Here is a 21,141-nt window from a genome sequence, read left to right as displayed (position 1 = left end):
AGTTTCAGTTAAACATGAGGAAGAGGGTGACAGAACCCTGGAACAGGCTGCCCAGGGGAGTTGTGGAGTCTCCCTCTCTGGAGATATTCAATACCTGCCTGGATGCATTCCTATGTGATCTGGTATAGGTGATCCTGCTCTGGCAAGGGGGTTGGACAGGATGTTTTTTTGAGATGTCTTTCAGCCCTGACATCCACAACATTTCAAAGACAGGTTGTTTTCAGAAGGTGGAAAATTTGGTGGGAAATCAGCAAGTTCTTTAAAATAGCAAGGTACACATCTCCAAGTTAAATCCTGAGACATGCATTTAATTTTTTTTTTTTTCAAATCTTACTAATACAAGCTTTTGTTAATAAAGATTTTTTGCTAACTGTTAATGTATCCTAACCAGCTATTTTCCTCCCCTGGTATGATTAATAGCGAGCAGAGCAAAGACAGACTTTAAGACTTTTAAGAAAGATTTGAAAAGAAGATGAATTGTAGTCAGGCAAAGATTAATTATTCTTCTTTACATTTGGAGTATATAATAAGAACCTGAACAGAAAAAAAGTATAATGTCTCAAATTGTTTCAGTTTAAGAAACATACTTTGGGAAGTCTTGGAAGACAGTGGGAATGTTATTTTCAGTTTTCTAAACTTATGTTTAATAACCACCTAACACAAAAACAAACAAACAAACAAACACCCCAAACAAACAAACAAACACACACACACACACACACACACACAAAAAAAAAAAAAAACCAAACTCAAACCTAAAGAATTACATGGATCAGCTCATCTCACCACGGGGAGATTGTTCCAGTGGGGAAAATATTTCCTTGCTCCTAGTCTGGTAGGACTGATTGAGAAGGCTTCCAATCAGTGTAGTGGAGGGCCCATAGGCCCAAATAGGCTTATTCATGCCTTGCCTGGACATGTTTTTCTGCCCAAACTAGAGGTAAACACATTAAACTGGCAAAAAGGACACAATAGGCCTGGTACCACAAAGTCTGGCCTGCCCAGGGTCTAGGTTGTATAACACAGTTGTGTAAGTGGTTGCATAAGCCCTCGTGATTAGCGTATGGCCCACCTGGTGTAGGGCCCATGCTCTTCCCATATTTGGGGGGACTAGACCTGTGGACCCTTCCTAATTTGGTGTGTTTTGACTGACTGTCAGAAGCCTATTGGATGAGATCATGGCCAAAGGACCATCAATCTCAGCCCACATCTGATAAATAGGGCAATCCAGGTAAACAAGATACTATTGCCACTCTCTCTGCTCACCTCTCCCTGCCTGCCTGCTGCCTGGGGCTGCCTCCTTTGTCTGATTTACGTGACCCTTTGTCCACGACCCTTCGCTTCGATCCAGTGGATGATGGAACGAGGCATTCCCAGCCAGCCGCCGCTCCAGCCCGCCGCATCAGCCCGATCGTGCCCATGGAACCTTCTCAGACAGCGTGCCCTAATTCGAACTGAACTATCAGCTCCACAGGAAATCAACCACGTGGCTCTCACTGTATATATTTTGGGAACGCAGATACTGAGCCTTCAGTATTTGAACTCTCTTGATTCAAGTTGCTAAGGAATTTCATTAGCTTTCCCAGCAGCAGTTTATGCTGCAAGACTCTCTGATCAGAACATTTCTAAAACCTTTACCAAGCTGCTTTATTTGGCTGTATATAGACATTCTGTAAAATAGTTTTACCAACCATATCAAAGAATTTTGTGTAGGTTAGTTGTTTATAAGTCTGGGGGAAAGCTCTCTTTGTATATATTAATAAATTATTTAATAAAGTTTGAATTGGCCTCATATCTTAGACTCAAACCCCTCTATAACAATCAGTCACTAGAAATGATGAGGAAAAGAGATGCCATCAAAATAGCTGAAGTTAAGACAAGTGCTGGCAATGTTACTGGAAGCATTTACACTGTTCCAGGGCTCAGGAAAACATCTGAAGCACTAGTACACCAACACACAAAGTATGAGAAACAACAGCATGAACTGGAAGCACTGATTAGTTCCCAGAAGTGTATCACTGATCTGAGCAGCATTTGGTGTAACCAATTCCACTGGAGTGCTTGGATGGAGTGCTACAGATTGTTTCAGAAGGATGGGCAGTGCAGGAAAGGTGGAGGATTTTCACTGTATGTGAGATTACATATGATTACATATTGCCTCAAAAATCATGACCACATTCACTGTAAGCAAGCAGGAAAAGGTCTGATGCAGTGATATGTACTATCAATGCCTCAGAGCTTAAGTCACAGTTACTAAGGAGAATTTGGAGCTAAACTGATTGAAGGAAAAATCTGATGGAAAAATCTGAATATATTTTATGAATTGCATTTTTTATGATTGAAAAATCTGAATTTCTGTGAAATTCTGTGTAAAGCTTATTTCAGTATGAAGAAGGTACAGCCACAGAGACAAAACAAGGAGATGTTAAAACAACAGTCATCCAGGCAAAGGAGGTTATCGGTTTGAAGTATGTATTATACTGGTTATCCTGGAAAGGGAGAAATTGTTGAAATAAATTGGGAGTTGTGAAAAAAAAACAGAATATTGATATCAGAAATATAAGTGCATTAAGGAAAGGACTGTGGCTGAGTTTAAGGAAGAAAAGGTTTTTTTTCCACAGGAGTATGCTTTTATGTAAACACAGATATGGTGGGGATCTTCATAGAATAGAATCATAGAATGAGTCAGGGTTGGGAAGGGACCACAAGGATCATCTAGTTTCAACCCCCTTGCCATGGGCAGGGACACCCTACCCAGATCAGGCTGGCCAAAGCCTCATCCAGCCTGGCAATCTTTAATAATAGTTTCTGAAATACATAAAATAAGAAGTAGGAAAGGGTACTTCAATTATATGGAGGCACCAGAGAACTGGGCAAATAAAAGCTATAGAGCTAGCAGCATAATAACGAGGTTCTTTTGGTGAAAGGCCTGGAACACAAACCCTGTGAGGAGAAGCTGAGGGAGCTGGGGTTGTTTAGCCTGCCAAAAAGGAGGCTCAGGAGTAACCCCATTGTTGTCTACAACTACCTGAAGGGAGGTTGTAGCCAGGTGGGGGTTGGTCTCTTCTGCCAGGCAATCAGCAATAGAACAAGGGGGGACAGTCGAACAAGGGGACACAGTCTCAAGTTGTGCTGGGGGAAGTACAGGCTGGATGTTAGGAGGAAGTTCTTCCCAGAGAGAGTGATTTGGCATTGGAATGGGCTGCCCAGGGAGGTGGTGGAGTTGCCATTTCTGGAGATGTTCAAGAAAAGACTGGATGAGGCATTTAGTGCCATGGTCTAGATGACTGGCTAGGGCTGAGTGATAGGTTGGGCTGGATGATCTTGTAGGTCTCTTCCAACCTGGCTGATTCTACGATACTATGATTCAGAAAAAAGAATATAGACTGGCCCAGATGATCTGATTATACCAGTCTAGGGTCAATATTTTTAAAAGGTTGACCCTTAATTGAGATCCTCTGAAAGTTTATTCAAGTCTCCAATGAACCTCAGTGACAGACTTGCAGACTAAGATTGATTGGTCACGTATATTCATGATTTGATGTTTCAAAAAATAGATATAAATTAAAAATAAAAAAGTGTGGCAGAATCAGAAAGAATCTTTTCATCTGATGTTGGCATTTTCTGTCTGACTTTGAGGAGTTTTGGAATTCATGAGCATAGAGTTTGGAAATCCCAAGAGTAAACCGCATGAAACACCTTGTGTTCAAATTGCATATATACTGTCAGTAATCAATTATATGTCTGAAATAAAGCCAGACAGGGTTTATAGCTATGGGTTTAGTGAAATCTTAAAATTGTGGTCTATGGTTTTAAACAACAAAGTACTACAGATTCAATAGATCATCACTAATTATTAGTAGGCAGCCTACTTCACATTTTAAATGGAAGATTGTATCTGCTTAATGCTCTGTACCATTGTAGTTCTGAATGAGAAGAGGCAGTGGTAAAAGGAACTCAAATATTTCCACTCAATACTTGGTGCTCTTTTTCACTCTTCTTGCCTTTGTGGTAAAGGCTGCTAAAGTAGTTAGCAGCAGCAAATTAGTGCTTCCTGCATTATTTAATTAAACATGCCTTTGTTCTCTAGATGTATTCTAGGCCCCAAGTTGTGCAGACCTTGCTACAAAACTGTAAGAAATGTTCATTAATCATCATCTCTCTTGAATACTAATTCTCTCTCTGGGTGAGAGTACTGTAATAATTTTATTTTGTGGACAGTGTTTCTTGCCTGCTAAGCTGCACGTACACACCAGAAAATCTGAGGCCCAGGACACTTTCATTACTCAGTGACAGCATATCTAGTATAGGCTGGTAATTCTACCTCTCATGAAAAAGTATTATAATTTTATTTTGCAGGCCAGAATTCTTTTTGTGCTGAGCAAGCCCTCCATAATTATCTGGTTTTGCAACTTTCAGTGATGGGAAGAGGAACAGAAACCAAAATTATGCCAAAGAATTCAGCAGTTTCCTTCTAATAAAGAGGGACATGCTCGGAAGGAAAATCTACCAACACATAAAAAAACCCAGAAAATTAGGTCCAAGGCATCTGGAACAGACCATCTCCGAGTAGCCCAGTTTTCTTCCACACACAACACAATACCTTCTTTAAAAGAACTGTAAGTAATTTGATCCAAGATGTCTTATTCCTGATCAGTGATCCAGAACAAGATAATAATTGTGAAGAATCACTTCTACAGTCAAGGGTGGTCTGCAGTCTACAAGCATTAGTATATCCTATTGGTATGATCTGTTTTTCTAAAGAATCTGAAGGTTTCCAGCTTCCATTTTCTTGAATGTGTTTGAATGCCCTTAAGAGTGAGCATAAAGGAATGTGTCTCACTTTTATATGAATGGTAGCAAGACTGGGAAGTACATAAAAAGGTAGAAATGTCCAGGGTTTGGTCACTGATTTATCAGTGAAGTGTGTTTCAGAGGAATAGCTATACCTGCAGAACATGACCTGAAACTGAAAACCATTTGAGGCTGCACTAATTTTTTTAAGGAATATATGATTCAGGGAAATAAAACAAAAATTCCACACAGTCTTGATGAGGAATAGACTCACAGCACTGAACTTGGCAGCTACTTACTCCAGACAAGACTGGTAAGTCTTTCCCCTTAATCTATTTTGACTCTTTCTCCCTGTATGGAAAAAAAACAAACCAAAACCAAAACCAAACCAAACAAACAAACAAAAAAGAGAAAGTTCATGGGTTGAGATAAAGACACTTTAACAGTAACATAAAAACTGCATGCCCAAGGACAGCAAAACAAGGAGTTCATTGACTACTGCTCACCACCATGCAGGTGTGGAGACATAATAAGTTATGCAATATCCCTTTGGTCACTTGGGGTCAGCTGTTCCAGCTGCATTCTCTCCCAACTTCATGTGTACCCCCAGCCGAACATAGCACAGCTACCTTTGGAAATTGCTCAGGTAGAAAGTTATTATACAACAAGATTTTGAACTGTTAAATTCAGAAGCATCTGCCCTCTGAAAGACATTGGTGATGTGTGTGCAAATACATGTCAATTTGTGTCTTACATTAAGTTTTACTAGGTTAACAAGGATGTGTCTAAGATATTAGGCTGGATATTAGGAAGAAGTTCTTCACAGAGAGAGTGATTTCCCATTGGAATGGGCTGCCCAGGGAGGTGGTGGAGGCACCGTCCCTGGGGGTCTTCAAGAAAAGACTGGATGAGGCACTTAGTGCCATGGTCTAGTTGACTGGATAGGGCTGGGTGATAGGTTGGAGTGGATGATCTTGGAGGTGTCTTCCAACCTGGTTGATTCTATGATTCTATGATTCTATGATTCTAAGAAGGAAATGAGTAGAATATAGTGCTATGTTCATATATGTTCTTTTTTTTTTTTTTTTTTCTCAACAAGGTCCAGTAAAAAATGATGAATAAAACATGCCAGGCCATATATACTGAGAACTGTCTTCCACAATAAAACGGAAAGGTGTAGTTTAAGAGTTTGTGGTGCTGGCCCTTTGCCTTTTGCCTTACTGTTTGAGCTTGTCTCCTCTAGCCTGTGATCTGAGGGTATGCATATGGGACTCTTACCTTTACCCAATAGCTCCAAGACTACTGGACAGAGTGGACTAAACTGTCCAGTCAGCTGTATCTGAACAACGAGGCTTGTTGAGCTGCCTTGGAACACAGAGCTGACACCTTCACCTGTATTAGGAGCATTGGTGGCGTTTAATATAAGAGGTTAGTAGTGAAGAGACAGTGACTAGTGACTAGAAAGTAGTCTTTCTCTGCTTGCATTTCTTTCCTGCACACTAGTAGAACCACACTCTTCTTAAATTCTGCCTCTTTATTTCACCTGCTATTTATGGAAGCAGCAGCCTGTTTACATGTTTTGTTTGGTGTCTGGATCAGGTCTGCTGTAACAACGGAAAGTAAAAGCTTGCAGGTCTTCAAAGACTGTCCCACAGTAAATTCCAACTTTGGCCACGATTCCATGTAGTAGAAGTTCACAGAGCTCTCCTGTGCAAAATCCTGGTTTGTGGAATTTATGCAATAGGTACTGGAGACACAAAACCCCTTTTGAACGATGACATCACAAACACATTTCAGACAGATCAAGAACAGTCCTTGCAAACACAGAAAGCAGCCCTCTGAGTAACTTACTAACTTTTCTTCAAAACTGCATCAATCATTTGATTTGATGCAGAGTTCACAACTGCATCATTTCAGAACCACATCTTCTCTAAAAGGACAGAGAATACATGGCTACTGCATGTATCCTTAGCTCTTGGCTTATGACATGAGGTGTATTGGCTAAGTTGAGAAACTTCATTTCACATTTAAATTATTAACTTTTTCACAGAAACAACTTTACATTAATTTTCCTGAGACTTTTCTTCAGTAACAGCAACATAGTCAACTTCAGCCTTGTCAGACAAAACAGCTTCTGCTTCAGAGGGAAGTGAGGTTATTCTTCCCCTGTATTCAACACTGGTCAGGCCACATCTTCAGTTCTGTGCCCAGTTCTGGGCTTCTCTGTTCAAGAGAGATGTTGAGATACTGGAACATGTCCAGAGAAGGACAGCGAAGCTGATGAGAGGCCTAAAGCAGAGCCCTGTGAAGAGAAGCTGAGGAAGCTGGGGTTGGTTAGCCCCAGAAGGCTCAAGAGTGACCTCATTGCTGTCTACAACTACCTAAAAGGAAGTTGGAGACAGGTGGAGTTGGTCTCTTCCAGGCAACCAGCAACAGAACAAGGGAACACAGTCTCAAGTTGTGCCAGGGGAGGTATAGGCATTAGAATGGGCTGCCCAGGGAGGTGGTGAAGTCACTGTCCCTGGAGGTGTTCAAGAAAGGACTGGATGAGGAACTTTGCCTGGCTAGGGCTGGGTGCTAGGTTGGACTGGATGACCTTGGAGGTCTTTTCCAACCTGGTTGATTCTATGATTCTATGAAGTTGTAACAAATATTACTTCTACTGAATCAGTAACAATGGGAGTACACATAGCAGTAGGAAATAATGTCTCAATTTAGTAGAAAATAATGGTCTTTTGGAAATGAGTGGATGTATTTATATAGATAGCTGTGGTAATACAAAAACATGGTACAAAGGAGAAAGTTATGGAAAAAAAAAAGAAAGTTTCCATATGCTGTTATACAATGAGGAGGTATTTTCATAAAAAGAAAAAAATTATATTATCTTAAGAACATGAATCATACACAAGTTTTTTATATTCTCCAGCAGACATTGTGTTTATTCTGTACATCTAGGACTGATGAAGTTATAGCAGAGATAAAAGAATAAGGAAAAATAATCCATTTCATTGTCATATAGTTAATATAATGTGAACATTACGGCACATTTTGGTACCATTAGTGTGACTGATGAACAGAAAATATGGAGATATTTTTTCTTATTATTTTGTTTCTGAATGCTTCACTCCACAAACCCCTAAAGCAAACCTGGAATTAAGGGCTAGTGCTGCATTAAAGTTTTCATAAGACATCTATGCCGTTTGGTTCTGATGGATTACTTCCTAATTAAGAGTGTAGAAAACAGATTTTTTTTTTTTTTTACAACAGCTACCCAATTCACATAAGTAACAGGCAACAACTTCTGTTTCTTCTTCACTAGAGCAACTGTTTAATGTTTCCTCCTCACAGAACAATGGTGCCACAATCTTTCCTTGCTGTATTAGTTCACTAATGCATCATAACATAGAAACAGATATTGCTTACCTATTTTTGTCCCAATGCAGAAATAGTCTTGGTTTTAAAACGTGTCACTCTTGCTTCTCCCCTCATGTCTGTACTAAGAAATGGTCATTTTTTTCCTCATAAGTAAATACAACAATGAAAAAATGTATACTCTTTTCTTTCTTCCCTTACTGCACTTTTTTCCCCTCTCTCTAGACATTAGCTATCTAGCAGCACTGACAAGTAGCTGCAACCCTAATGTAACCACTGGGCATTTAGTCAGTGTCTTGCATCTAAACAGTGGCTTCAAATCCATGTGCATTTTACATCAGGAGACTTTTTAACCTACCTTCAGTCACATTCTACAAGTGAACTTACTGTGGAAAATGCATTTCTAAACTATCACAGAGTGTTGAAATTTCATTTGAGAAATAAGTGGTATAGAAAAAAATATATTTTCATTAAGGCAATAACTAGTCAAACACTTTAAATCAAATTAGTCTTTCAATGGCTAATCAGTGTTCGAAGAAGTTAACTTTTACTGAGAAGATTCTAGCAAAATAACCTGTCAATACTATTTCTTTCCAAATTACCTGAGAAAGACTGCTATTTTCCAGATGAATTATTTAATTTGTGAAGATATTTGAGCATCTGTGATTACAAGTGGATAAGGAAATTTGCTTTTTCTGCTTGCAACTGGAAAAGTAGGTTGTAGTGCTCTCCACACGAACATAAGAGGTGACGAGATGTTTATTAAGGATGGTGACCTTATTTGCCCTACCATATAGATCCAATGTATTCTCATTTTGTTAAAGAAATTTCCATTTGATAGAACTGTGATAAAACCATTTTTTAATGAAACTGGGTTATTATTTCCAGGTAATTACCTCTGTGCCTCTATGCTTAGATCAGTAAGTGCCTGGGTTGCTAAAGTTTCCATTTTTATTCGTATAAAAAATGGAAGCAGAGATAGCAGAAAGAGCCAGCAGATGCAGGATTTTGTGCAGCATTTTTTGGGAATGTATGTCAAGATCTTTCATGTGAGCTGGCAATAGGATAGCAGGTACCTGAGGGCTTATGGGTCAGGGTTAAGAGGGCAGACAACCACAAGTGATGTTGTGTGTGTCTGTCTGTCCAGGGGTACCTCAAATTCCCTTCTTCTCCTTCCCACTCTGCAGGTTTGAATGAAAGAATAAGGCACAGAAACTGCTTCCCCCCGCTGCCCTGCAGGCTTGAAGGGAGGCAGCAAAAGGTGCCTTTCTGCACGTGGGCTGACCCCTGCGGAAGCCCACGCTAGAACTGGGCTGGTGCTTGGCTGGGTTTTTGTGCCCAGTATAAATGGTAAATGGACACTTTGTCTAGAAAAAGGATGAATAGAGCAAGGGTTCCCGCCTTAAGTTTCCTGCCTTTAGAGTTCCTGTCTTGAGAGTCCTCTGCCTCTATGAAGGACAGGTTCCTGCCATGACTGGACCATCCCTGCTTTTGGACAACTTCTACCTTTTTGTATGGCTCTTGGTTTTATCCCATCCCTGCTTTTGGACTGTGTTTCCCACTTTTGCACCCTTTTGTGCAAATTTGTAGGCTTGGCAAGCCTGGGGTCCTTTGAGAGTCACCAGCAGCATCTGGACCACCCTCTTTCAGACCATATCAGTAGCCAACTTCCTAGCTATCTCCCAGACTGGGGACACTAGCAGTTTTGGCTCTGCCCTGCCACTGTGAAGGCAGCATCGTTCCACAACCTTCCCACTTGGGAAGAAGTGCTCAAGACATTTCCAACTTTGACAGCCCTGCCACTCGCCTCAGGTTTCTGCTGCATGGATCTCCATTATTGGATATTGCCTGCAACATCAGAAGGCTGCTTCCACAGAAGAATCCAATAAGAGATCACTGCTGAATACCTATCTCCCCTCCGTGAAGAAGACACACTGTTCTCTTAATCTTCTGCTCAGCCTGATTGACAGTGGGGTAAAGCTGTGTTTATAGCTTAGCCTTTTCCATTTCCTGACTTCCTAAATCTCTAAATTTATCTATAATATCTTTTTGGAAGAAATTCCCAATCAACCTGAATCTGCTAATAAGCTAAACTAAATTTTGTATATACTTTGGGGGCGTTTTATAATTGCTGACTCAGCCACATTCATTTCCTGCCTCCATGACACTGTCATGGACCTCCCAATCAGGACAGAGTTAAGGCCTTCTTTGGACAACTAGAAAAATCTCCTATTTCTCAGGAGCTGTTCCTCATCTGAGGTGATTCTAGTCCCTGTGTCTGGTGGAGGGACAATATAACAGGGTATAAACCATCCAGAAGGCATACATGATAACCCTCTAACACAGATGGAAAACAGCATCTACTTTTTTCCCTTCTCTTGATCAATGTCCTCTTCTTCACTACCTGATTCCTGAGGTTTGCATAAAATCCCATCTTTGCTGAATAGAGAACAGCTTCTAGCAATTTCAAGAGAATTTTTTTAAAAGGGAAAGTTCTTAATGCCTGCTTAAGACAGGCAGACTTTTTCTGCCTGCTCCTCTGCATAACTTCTTCTGTAATATGAAATATTTTTGAAGGACATTGTGATTTTAGCCCACCAAGAATTTTTCAACTAATGCTTCTAGTAATTTACATGCTTAAAAACAAGCATGCACATATTTGCAGAACCCAGCTTTTCAGTAATATCTTAATCAATGCAAAACTGTGAAGGATTCTAAGATACTCAAGCATTTATGGTGTCAGTTATGGCCAGGCAAGATGAAATGAAAGAATTAGATGACAAATAAATAAAAAATGCTGACCTAAATTCTACTATGGAGGGGGGAAAATTTAAATCCTAAACCTCAAAGAAATAAAAGAATGCAGATTCACTTTCATCTAATTAAGAAAATAAAATAGCTACAGATAAAAAGCAAGTATCTAAGATAAAATAAACCTTTGCCATACTCTGGTAGCAATATAATAAGAAAGTAAGGTTTTTTTCCAAGCTTTTTTAATAAAGCATAAATTGATTAAAAATTTCTAATCTATCAAATATCAAGGATTCATTTTCATTTTATTAAAAGAGTGTTAGAGTTAGGTCTCTTTTAAAAACAGAGAAATTAACTCAGAACATGGGATTTGTTGATTCTGAAACTGATTATTACAGGGCATGAACTAATGATCAGTGACTAGTGCTAGAATTAATTAATATAACTTTTGATAAAGTTTCTGCATCGTATTATCATATTACTAAGATGTAATTAATTTTTGCAAAAGTAGTATAGCAGGGAAGATTCTCCAGACATATAAATCACTATAGCCTCTGTGGAGTGAGTTTGTAAATAATACCTGAATAACTCACTTTTTTTTTTTTTTAAATGAATTGTGTGTAGAATAGTTGTGAAAAGTCACTCTTATGCAAATAGATGGAGATATATATATATTGCTTTTTTTACAAAATTTAGACTGAAAAACTTATTCTCCAAATTAGTAAAAAATATTTCTGGCCATAACACGTACGAATTAGCAGATTGACTTACTTTGCCAGAGATGTAACATTTTAAGTGTTACAAGGATATTTCTTACTCATAGAATCATAGAATCATAGAATCAACCAGGTTGGAAGAGACCTCCAAGATCATCCACGCCAACCTAGCACCCAGCCCTAGCCAGTCAACTAGACCATAGCACTAAGTGCATCATCCAGTCTCCTCTTGAACACCCCCAGGGATGGTGACTCCAACACCTCTCTGGGCAGCCCATTCCAATGGCAAATCACTTTCTCTGGGAAGAACGTCCTCCTAACATCCAGCCTAGACCTCCCCTGGCACAACTTGAGACTGTGTTCCCTTGTTCTGTTTCTGGTTGTCTGGTAGAAGAGACCAACCCCTACCTGGCTACAACCTCCCTTCAGGTAGTTGTAGATAGCAATGAGGTCACCCCTGAGCCTCCTCCAGGCTAAACAACCCCAGCTCCCTCAACCTCTTCTCATAGGGTTTGTGTTCCAGGCCCCTCACCAGCCCTGTTGCCCTTCTCTGGACACGTTCCAGTATCTCAACACCTCTCTTGAATTGAGGGGCCCAGAACTGGACACAGTACTCAAGGTGTGGCCTGACCAGTGTTGAGTACCGGGGGAGAATAACCTCCCTTGTCCTGCAGGCCACACTGTTCCTGATACAGGCCAGGATGTCATTGGTCTCTTGGCCACCTGGGCACACTGCTGCCTCATCTTCAGCTACTATCCACCAGTACCCCCAGGTCCCTTTCTTCCTGGCTGCTTTCCAGCCGCTCTGTCCCCAGCCTGTAGTGCTGCTTGGGGTTGTTGTGGCCAAAGTGTAGAACCCTGCACTTGGCCTTGTTAAATCTCATCCCATTGGCCTCTGCCCACCCATCCAGCCTGTCCAGGTCCCTCTGCAGGGCTCTCCTACCTTCCAACAGATCAACACCTGCTCCTAGCTTGGTGTCATCTGCAAACTTACTGATGCAGGACTCAATCCCCTCGTCCAGATTATCAATGAAGATATTGAACAGGTCCAAGCCCAGCATGATTCCTGGGGGACACCACTAGTGACTGGCTGCTAACTGGATGTGGCACCATTCACCACCGCTTTCTGGGCTCTGCCATCCAGCCAGTTCTTGACCCGTATAAGAGTGAATCTGTCCAAAGCACGAGCTACCAGCTTTGTCAGGAGCTTGTTGTGCCAGACAGTGTCAAAGGCTTTGCTGAAGTCCAGGTAGACTACATCCACAGCCTTCCCCACATTCACCAGGCAGGTAACCTGATCATAAAAGGAGATCAGGTTGGTTAGGCAGGACCTGCCCTTCCTAAACCCGTGCTGGCTGGGCTGATCCCTTGGCCATCCTGTAAGTGCTTTGTGATGGCACCCAAGATGACCTGTTCCATCACCTTGCCTGGCACTGAGGTCAGACTGACAGGTCTGTAGTTTTCTGGCTCCTCCTTTCTACCCTTTTTCTGGATGGGGTGTCGTGGAGGGCCTGTAGGCCTGAAAATAGGCTTGTTTATGCCTTGCCCTGCCTGGACATGTTTTTCTGCCTAAACCAGAGGTAAATACATTAAATGGATAAAAAGGAGACACAGCAGACCTGGTGCCTTAAAGTCTGGTCTGCCAGGTCCCCTGGTTCTAAACATGTTGTGTAAGCCCCCACACACCCAGCTCGTGTCTGCCTGGTGTAGGTCCATGTGATTCCCATATTTGGGAAAGTCCAGGCAAGTGGCATTTGCCTATTATGGTAAGGTTTGGCTGACTGCCAACCTGATTGGTCATTCTAGTGGCCAAGGGACCATTAATCTCAGCCCACAGTCAATAAATAGGGGTGCACAGGTAAACAACCTGTTTGGACTCCTGCATAGCTCAGACGCTCAGGCCTCCTGCTCAGACCCTCATGCTCTGACCCACTTGCAGCTCAGACTTACTTGCAGCTCCCTGCCTGCGTACCTTAGTTGCAGAGCTCACTTAAGCCTGCCTATATATATATATATATATATATATATATATATATATGTGGAGCCTCTGGTCTCCTAGCCAGCTGTGCACATCTGCACACCACTGTGTTATCAGAACCAGGCATTGCCTGTCTTTACCTACGGAGCTCAGACTCCCAGCAGCCATGCACACCCTGCATGACCACTGCCTTTCATTGCCTGGTGAGTACCGTTGCTGCTTAGTTAACCAGGAAGCAGACTCTGGATTGTCTGCACACATGACCAGCCTGTTAGCAGTGTGAGAATCATGCTGAGACAGCACGACATCCTACTCCTGCACCTGAGATCCTACCTGCTAAGAATCCCTGGACAGATTATCCAGAAGAAGCCAGCAGCACAAAGGCAGAGATTGCATCCATTGCCAGGAGAACCAGTCAGAGACCATCGTTTCTCCAGAAGCCGGGAGGATTCCAGCCTCAAAGTCTACGGGCAAAGCTCCCCTGAAGTTTGGACACTAGTAATAGGCTGTGACGTAGCTCCAGAGGGTGATTATTGATTAATAAGAGTTGTGAGTAAATGTTTTAATACCTCCATAATATCTATTGTCTCTGCCATAGGGCAGAAACAGTTTCCAGCTGTGGTGGTTTGGCTGTTACCACCCCCCGACACTTTTAGAATTATACAAGTTAAAAAGTAATACAGAAACACAACTCCCCTCCCAGAAACCTGAGTCCCCAGGAGGGGCTCTCAACCACCCCTGCACACCCCTACACCTTCCCCCTGCCTCTCTCAACCTTACCCCAGTTCTAAGGAAGAATAGAGGTTCAGCCAAGAGGTTAAGAAGCAAGGTTAGTGGCAGTGAGGTTAGGGAGATGTAGCTCAGTCCGAAGCCAGAATCAGAGTGAGTAAAAAAATGGTGAAAGTGTTATCTAATGTTTACTTTCTTCTTCCCATACCTCTCAGCGAGACTGTGAGGGAAGGAGACATAACCATTGTTTTCCTTTCACAGACAATTATTTACTTTCTCACCAAAACATTCTAGTCTGCTTCAAACTAGCATACCAGCCCACTCTGCTGGGTGAATAGTGTATATAGACCCCAAGCGGCATTAAGCCACAGGGAAAACTCCTCTCTCTATTTATAGTTTGAATGTCTGCTAGTTATTAATAAGTCACTGCAGATATTTTGTCCTAGAATGTTTTCATAACCATGTATAATCCATTTTAATATTAATATACAGTGGTTGGGGGTGGTGAGAATCCAGAATATTGAGTTTAATAAATATATATTTTTATAGAATATTATCTCACCCCAATTAATTTCTCCCCTCCACCAAAATCAGCATAGGCAGCAGAATACCCCTCCGTAACATGAGTATCACTTTGGCCAGCTTCCAATCTTCAGGGACCTCTCCAGTGAGCCAGGACTGTTGATAAATGATGGAGAGTTGCTTGGCCAGCTCATCTGCCAGGTCTCTCAGCACCCTAGGATGGATCCCATTCTAATACAGCTATGATCACTTCTAGCAGTATTGACAGATCCACACCTTAAAAAACATTGAATCACTTTTTTTTTTCAACTAACTCACTAAAATTCACACAGAATGTTTATGCCAGATTCCTGATGCATATTATTCCATCAGTAATCCATAGACCGTGAATATTTCAGACATCTGTAAGCATGGATGATTTGAAGCAATTGAGCATGAGGAACTTTAAAACTGCAACCTCTCAAAACTCCAGTGAGCAGCATACCCTTTGGATTAATTCTTATCACTTTGCAAACTGATTCCTTTCCAAATGAGCCTACTCTCCATTTCTAAATCCCAGACCTTTATTCTTCAGGTGCTGAGAACCACCTTGCAAATCTTCTAAATTATTTGCACACCTCATATGACTTCTTGATTTTCAACAGCGCCAAAAAGATTCTACATGTTGGATGGACAACATAGTATCTTGGTTTATTTATGCATTTTTAAAGTTTTTTGCTTATTTGTTATGGGAATTTTTTTTAAGCAGTATGAGATAATTTACAAAAACATGGGGAAGTTACCTGTGAGATATGAGTCTATCTACGCTGTGCTGAAAAACATGAGGGAGAGTGAAATTTTTATGAAACTTAGTAAAGTGATGGCTTATTATATTGTTCCTATGTGACCAGACACTTTTGGATATTGAGCAATTACAAGGGGAGAAAAATAGACCTCAAGGTGCATTTCTTAGGCACTCAGGATTTAGATGTAACTAAATCTGAAAATGTGTAGGTTTTTTCTACATACTAAATGCAAGGAAATTAATTAATTGAGATTATAAACATACCAAAAAGTACTGTCTCAGGTACTAGTAAGTCAAGCATAGAAAGAACAGATTAATAGATTAGTGGGTTGGATTGGAAGGCTCTTTCATAATCTAGTTCCAACCTTCTACCAAACCGTGCTGCTCGAGGCCCAGATCCCTCAGACACTTCTCATAGACCATCTACTCCAAACCATTCATGACCCTCATTGCCATTTTCTAAACACCCTCCAGCACCTCAGTGTCATTCCTGAAGCGAGGAGCCCAGAGCAGAACGCAATATACCAAGTATAGCCTCACCAGTGCTGAGCACAGGGCAATAATACCTCACTGTTACTACTGGCCACTGTGTTTCTAATACAAGTGTAGCCATTTAGAGCTCTAGCCAAATCCTAAACAAGATACAGGAACTTTATGGACCTTTTTAAATAGAAAGTAAATTAAATAGAGGATTGATTCTAGAAGAAAAACAAGTCCATATAATTTCATTCCCTCACTGGACTAGTTTGTAATCTTTTGCACAGACCGTTCTTCTCTCTGCCACTTCTTGTCTCCTCCTCTTCTTCTCCCCATGCTAGCTGATCCTGCCCATATGGCTACACTAACCTCAGCTGAGTAGATAACAATGAGGCTAGTTTTCTCTCTGGGAAAAGAATGTGGTTTTGTCCAGGGGAAGATCTCTCTTCCTAAATTGTAAATACACAGCTTTATCTTCCTTTCAGGCTTTCTGAGCTAGTTTGGTGATGTTCTTTTGGTGGGTGATTTTAACCCTTCCACAACTAGCTAGGATACCACTGGCCTTCTGGCCACCTGACCACACTATTGACTCATATTCAGACAAATATCACCCAACACCCTCAGGTCCCTGTCCAAGTTGCAGCTTCCCAACCACACATTCTCAAGTCTGTAGCTTACCATGGCATTGCTGTGAACAAGGAGCTGACCCTGGCACTTTACCTTGTTGAACTTCATACAATTAGCCATGGCCCATCGGTCTAACCACTCCTGATCTCACTGTAAAGCTTCCTTATCCTCTGGCAGATCAACACAGCCACCCAGCTTGGTGTCATCTGCAAATGTACTGAGGGTGCATTCCATCCCATCAGCCAGATCACTGATAAAGGTATGGAAGAGAACAGGCTCCGCTACTGAGCCCGGGGAAACACCACTACTGACTGTGCACCATCCAGATTTAAACTCCATTTACCACCACTCTTTGTGCCCTGCCACCCATCCAATCTTTTATGCAGTGCAAAGTGAAATTATGCAAGCCCTGTGACATGAGTTTCTGAAGGAGAATGCTGTTGCAGACAGCATCAAAGGCTTTACTTAGGTCCATATAGAAAATGTCCACATCACATCCCTCATCCATTGGGCAAGAGGAGATCAGTTTAGTCAGACAGGACTTGCCTTTCACAAACCCGTGCTGACTGGGCCTGATTGGACAGCAACAGAAATTAAGGTTATAATGTCTAGTATTCTTACTGCACTATTGCACTGGCTAAATCCTTGTTCTATGAGCAATGTAACATGTATTTACCAAGCACTTCAGTACTAACATGATTTGTGTTTAGCCTTGCTAGCACTGCAATGCTAACATGTATTGTATCTGTTTATTATGCTCGTGGCAGGTCAACACTGGGGGTTTCAATGAAGAAACAGAACAATCCCTCACAGGGAAGATTGAGTCTGGAACTTCCCATGCCCATGCAATCAAGCTACAGAGTGGCTGCTTCAGGTGTTCAACCACTCATGTGTCAACAAGTATCAACAATGCTTTCCTCTCCCTCACTTCAACATACTTTCCCTTTTTGTTTCCAGCCACAGTCTCTTAGGTTTAGGGCTGGGGATGACATTTCTCTTCAAGCCTGTGCTTGGAATCTCTTCTGTATAATTTATGTTGTGTCCAGCTATTTTCCTTTCTATATTGAACTGGTTTATCAATTATCTTTTCCAGGCCTAAGATGGCTAAAAGAAGAAATAACACTGAGATGAGATTAATAATTATTCAGAGGTGGTAGGGAAGAAACTCTGACAGTTTTCTGGAAGTGCAAAGATTTTAACAGTTGCCTGTTTAAAGTTACATGTTTGTCTTCAACAACTGGGTTTTCATTGTGAAGGAAAGCATCTGGGAGTATCTTTTACGAAAGAGGCTGTAGTTTTATAAGTTGTGGTAGACAGGAAGTCTATAACAATTTCCAATTTTAGATGGCATTAACCAATCCTTTAGAATATATGCGCTCTTTGATCCGTGGAAGACCACAACCAGCCAAAGAACAACTTATACCCTGTATATCCTGCAGCCTACAATATGTTACTGTTCTGTTTGCAGATTCTGTTGCTCATCAGAGACAGGGGGGAGTAACCCAAAACCCACATTCTCAGTGAAACTTTTGTTTCCCCTTAGGTAGGCTATCAATTCAACCATAAACCATTTCCACTCTGACACTCCTGACCCTTCCTACAGCCACTTTTTCTTTCACGTGCCCAGAGTACTGCCAGTGGCACTGAGTCCAACCCCATCTCTTCACAGCAGTGATGGGGAAAGATGCAACTGAACAGATATCGTAGTTCCTCCAGCTTTGCTAGCCCGGTATTTCTCACAAAGCTTCTTGACAGAATATATCTCCACAGAGCCATCTTCAAATAATTTACCAAACTTCATAGGTATCAGAAACATATTTTATCACAGACTTTGGTAAATGGAATTCTTTTCAAAATAAGCAAAAGGTGTATTATCTAAAAAGTTGAAGAGAGGACTATATCCGTCTGCATAACGTTCTCTGAAAACACACACTGGTATAATAAAATCATAAGAATCTTATCTAGCAGATACAGCACAGGCTTGAGAATCTGCTATCTGTTCCCAATCCCAGGATAATTTGACAGGTGTTACTGAGGTTTCTGGTGTCTCCAGTTACTGACTAATGTAAATGATAGGGAAAAGAAGATCTCTACTATTGCTATACTGCAGTGTTTTTCCAGGGTAATTGCCTGACTATGGTTTGAAGGGGAAACAAAAGTACCCAGAGCTATCTGAAGGGCCCGATGGCATCATCAAGTCATTTGTTTGACCTCCAGGTTGGTTTGCTTGAAGGTCACCAAATATAAAACAACCTGTGGTTTAATATATTCTGAATAGAATCATAGAATCATAGAATCAACCAGGTTGGAAGAGACCTCCAAGATCATCCAGTCCAACCTAGCACCCAGCCCTATCCAATCAACTAGACCAATATTGCAGCCTGTCTTCCACTTCACGTTGAATGCCTGCAAGATCTTTTTTCAGATTAGCCTTACTGTTTTATCTCTGGCCAGATCAAGTAATTCTCCTTCATTTTCTACAACAATCTACAAAGAAAGGTAAAAAGAACACTCAAACCCCAAATCCATTAATCATACATATTTGTAACGAAGATGTAATAGAGGTAGCATTTTTTTCCCACCTGTCATTTCTTTTGCTTCAATTCCTGAGTTTGTTTGTGCCATGAAATTATTTCATGAATGAGTTACAGACACTTGTTAGCTTGAACCAGGAAACTGCAAAGTGCCCTAAGGATTGGGGGTTAAATACAAGTATTTCCATGCCTGAAAGTGGTTTCTTTTCATTCAAGAAATCAAAAAGAGAAATCACACTTCCCTTCTGAGCTAGCCAGTTCTGAACCAACAAATTTGCACATTTAACATACTTCAGGACCAATAATGCAGAAGTGTTAGTATTGTCATATCTAAAAACACTCAGAAGCTCAAGAAGCTGCCTTCTGCTTCATAAATAAAAATAGTGGATGAGAAATATAAAGAAACAGTATAAATCCCCTTAGAAATGCACACTCTGTTTCCAGTGATTTATGTATCTGTAGGCCATGCACTCACTTCTGGAGCCTAGATTGATCTTTGGCTCATTGCAGATGCTTGTGTCTCCTGTCAGTGGATTTTTTTGTGGTGCATGAACCTTTTTCTTTGCAGTGGCAAGATAGTCTGCTGCCAGACTTACCTTCATGACTGTAAACATTATGTCAACTGATAATTATTTTGACAGTATATTTTTTTCAGTCTCAAAAGTGAGAACACAGCAACAAAAATGAATTGCAGTGAAAAACAAACAAAAAATTCTAACATTTAATCACTTCTAACACCAGTTTTAATTTTTCCTGCTTTTCCTTTGGCAATGAAACACAGATACAAATATAGCAGTGCACTCCTGGTGAACTGAAGGGACATTTGGGGTCATTCTTTAGTTTGGTTTGAGGGGGGGTTGGGGGTTTTGAGGTTTTGGTTGGTTGGTTGGGTTGGTTTAGTTTTTTCCTAGTTTTTGTTTGTTTGTTTGTTTGTTTGTTTGTTTGGGTTTTGGGTTTATTTGGTTGCATTTGAGGTTTTTTTTTTCTTTTGTTTTTGGTAAAGCAAATACAAATTTCATGCGCACAGTGAAAAGAAATTGCCAGTGTGAAACAACAGATGTGTCTGCCTTTTAGAGCAACTTGTTATTGAACTTAAGCTTGCTAGACCAGTTTCTGTACCAAATATGCTTTTTCATGCAGTCACTACCACTTTATGGATATATAAAGGGATTTTCATAAAAGCATAAACTTGTCAGAAGAAAAATGCATGATTTTGTTAAGGAAAACAACTGCTTGAAATAAACTGTTTTTCTGATATCTCACTGTGCAAACAAAAGTTTGACTTGTTTTTTTTTTTTTCTAATTGTTCTCATTTTCAACTTTATTCTTCTTTTGCCTTAACTTATAAGAGCAATTTTTTTTTGTTTCAATCAGATTGCATAACATATATATTAAAATTCCAACTGTAAAAGTATTTTTGGAGAGTATGACAGGTATTTTATACTTGTCTTTGATTTTTTTTTTTATACTTGCAGATCTACAAAAACTGAAAAATATTACTTTTTGTTCGTCTACCTTCTCTACAGTATCAGATTCTTCATCCTATTTCTTATGAATCTTCTTTAGTTTAATCATAGGAACACAACCAGGTTATTGTTACTGGTTTATTACTGTATACAGTGCTGCAGATTTAACATAAGAGAGGCCATCTCTATGATAAAAAACATTACTTGACTTCAAGCTTTTTTTTTTCATGTTGATTTCAACTGTAGCTTACAGGATTTTTTCAAATTGGTGTCCTGGGATCATAATATATGTATATGTGCTGATACAATGCTATCACTCTTTATTTAAGCAAAGGTGTGTAAATACTTACCTGTGCTCAGTAAAAGTCATTGCTATCTTTCTATTTTACTG

Source organism: Pogoniulus pusillus, chromosome Z (assembly GCF_015220805.1).
Source record: "Pogoniulus pusillus isolate bPogPus1 chromosome Z, bPogPus1.pri, whole genome shotgun sequence".
Classification (NCBI taxonomy): Eukaryota; Metazoa; Chordata; class Aves; order Piciformes; family Lybiidae; genus Pogoniulus; species Pogoniulus pusillus.
Note: the sequence above shows the minus strand (reverse complement) of the source record.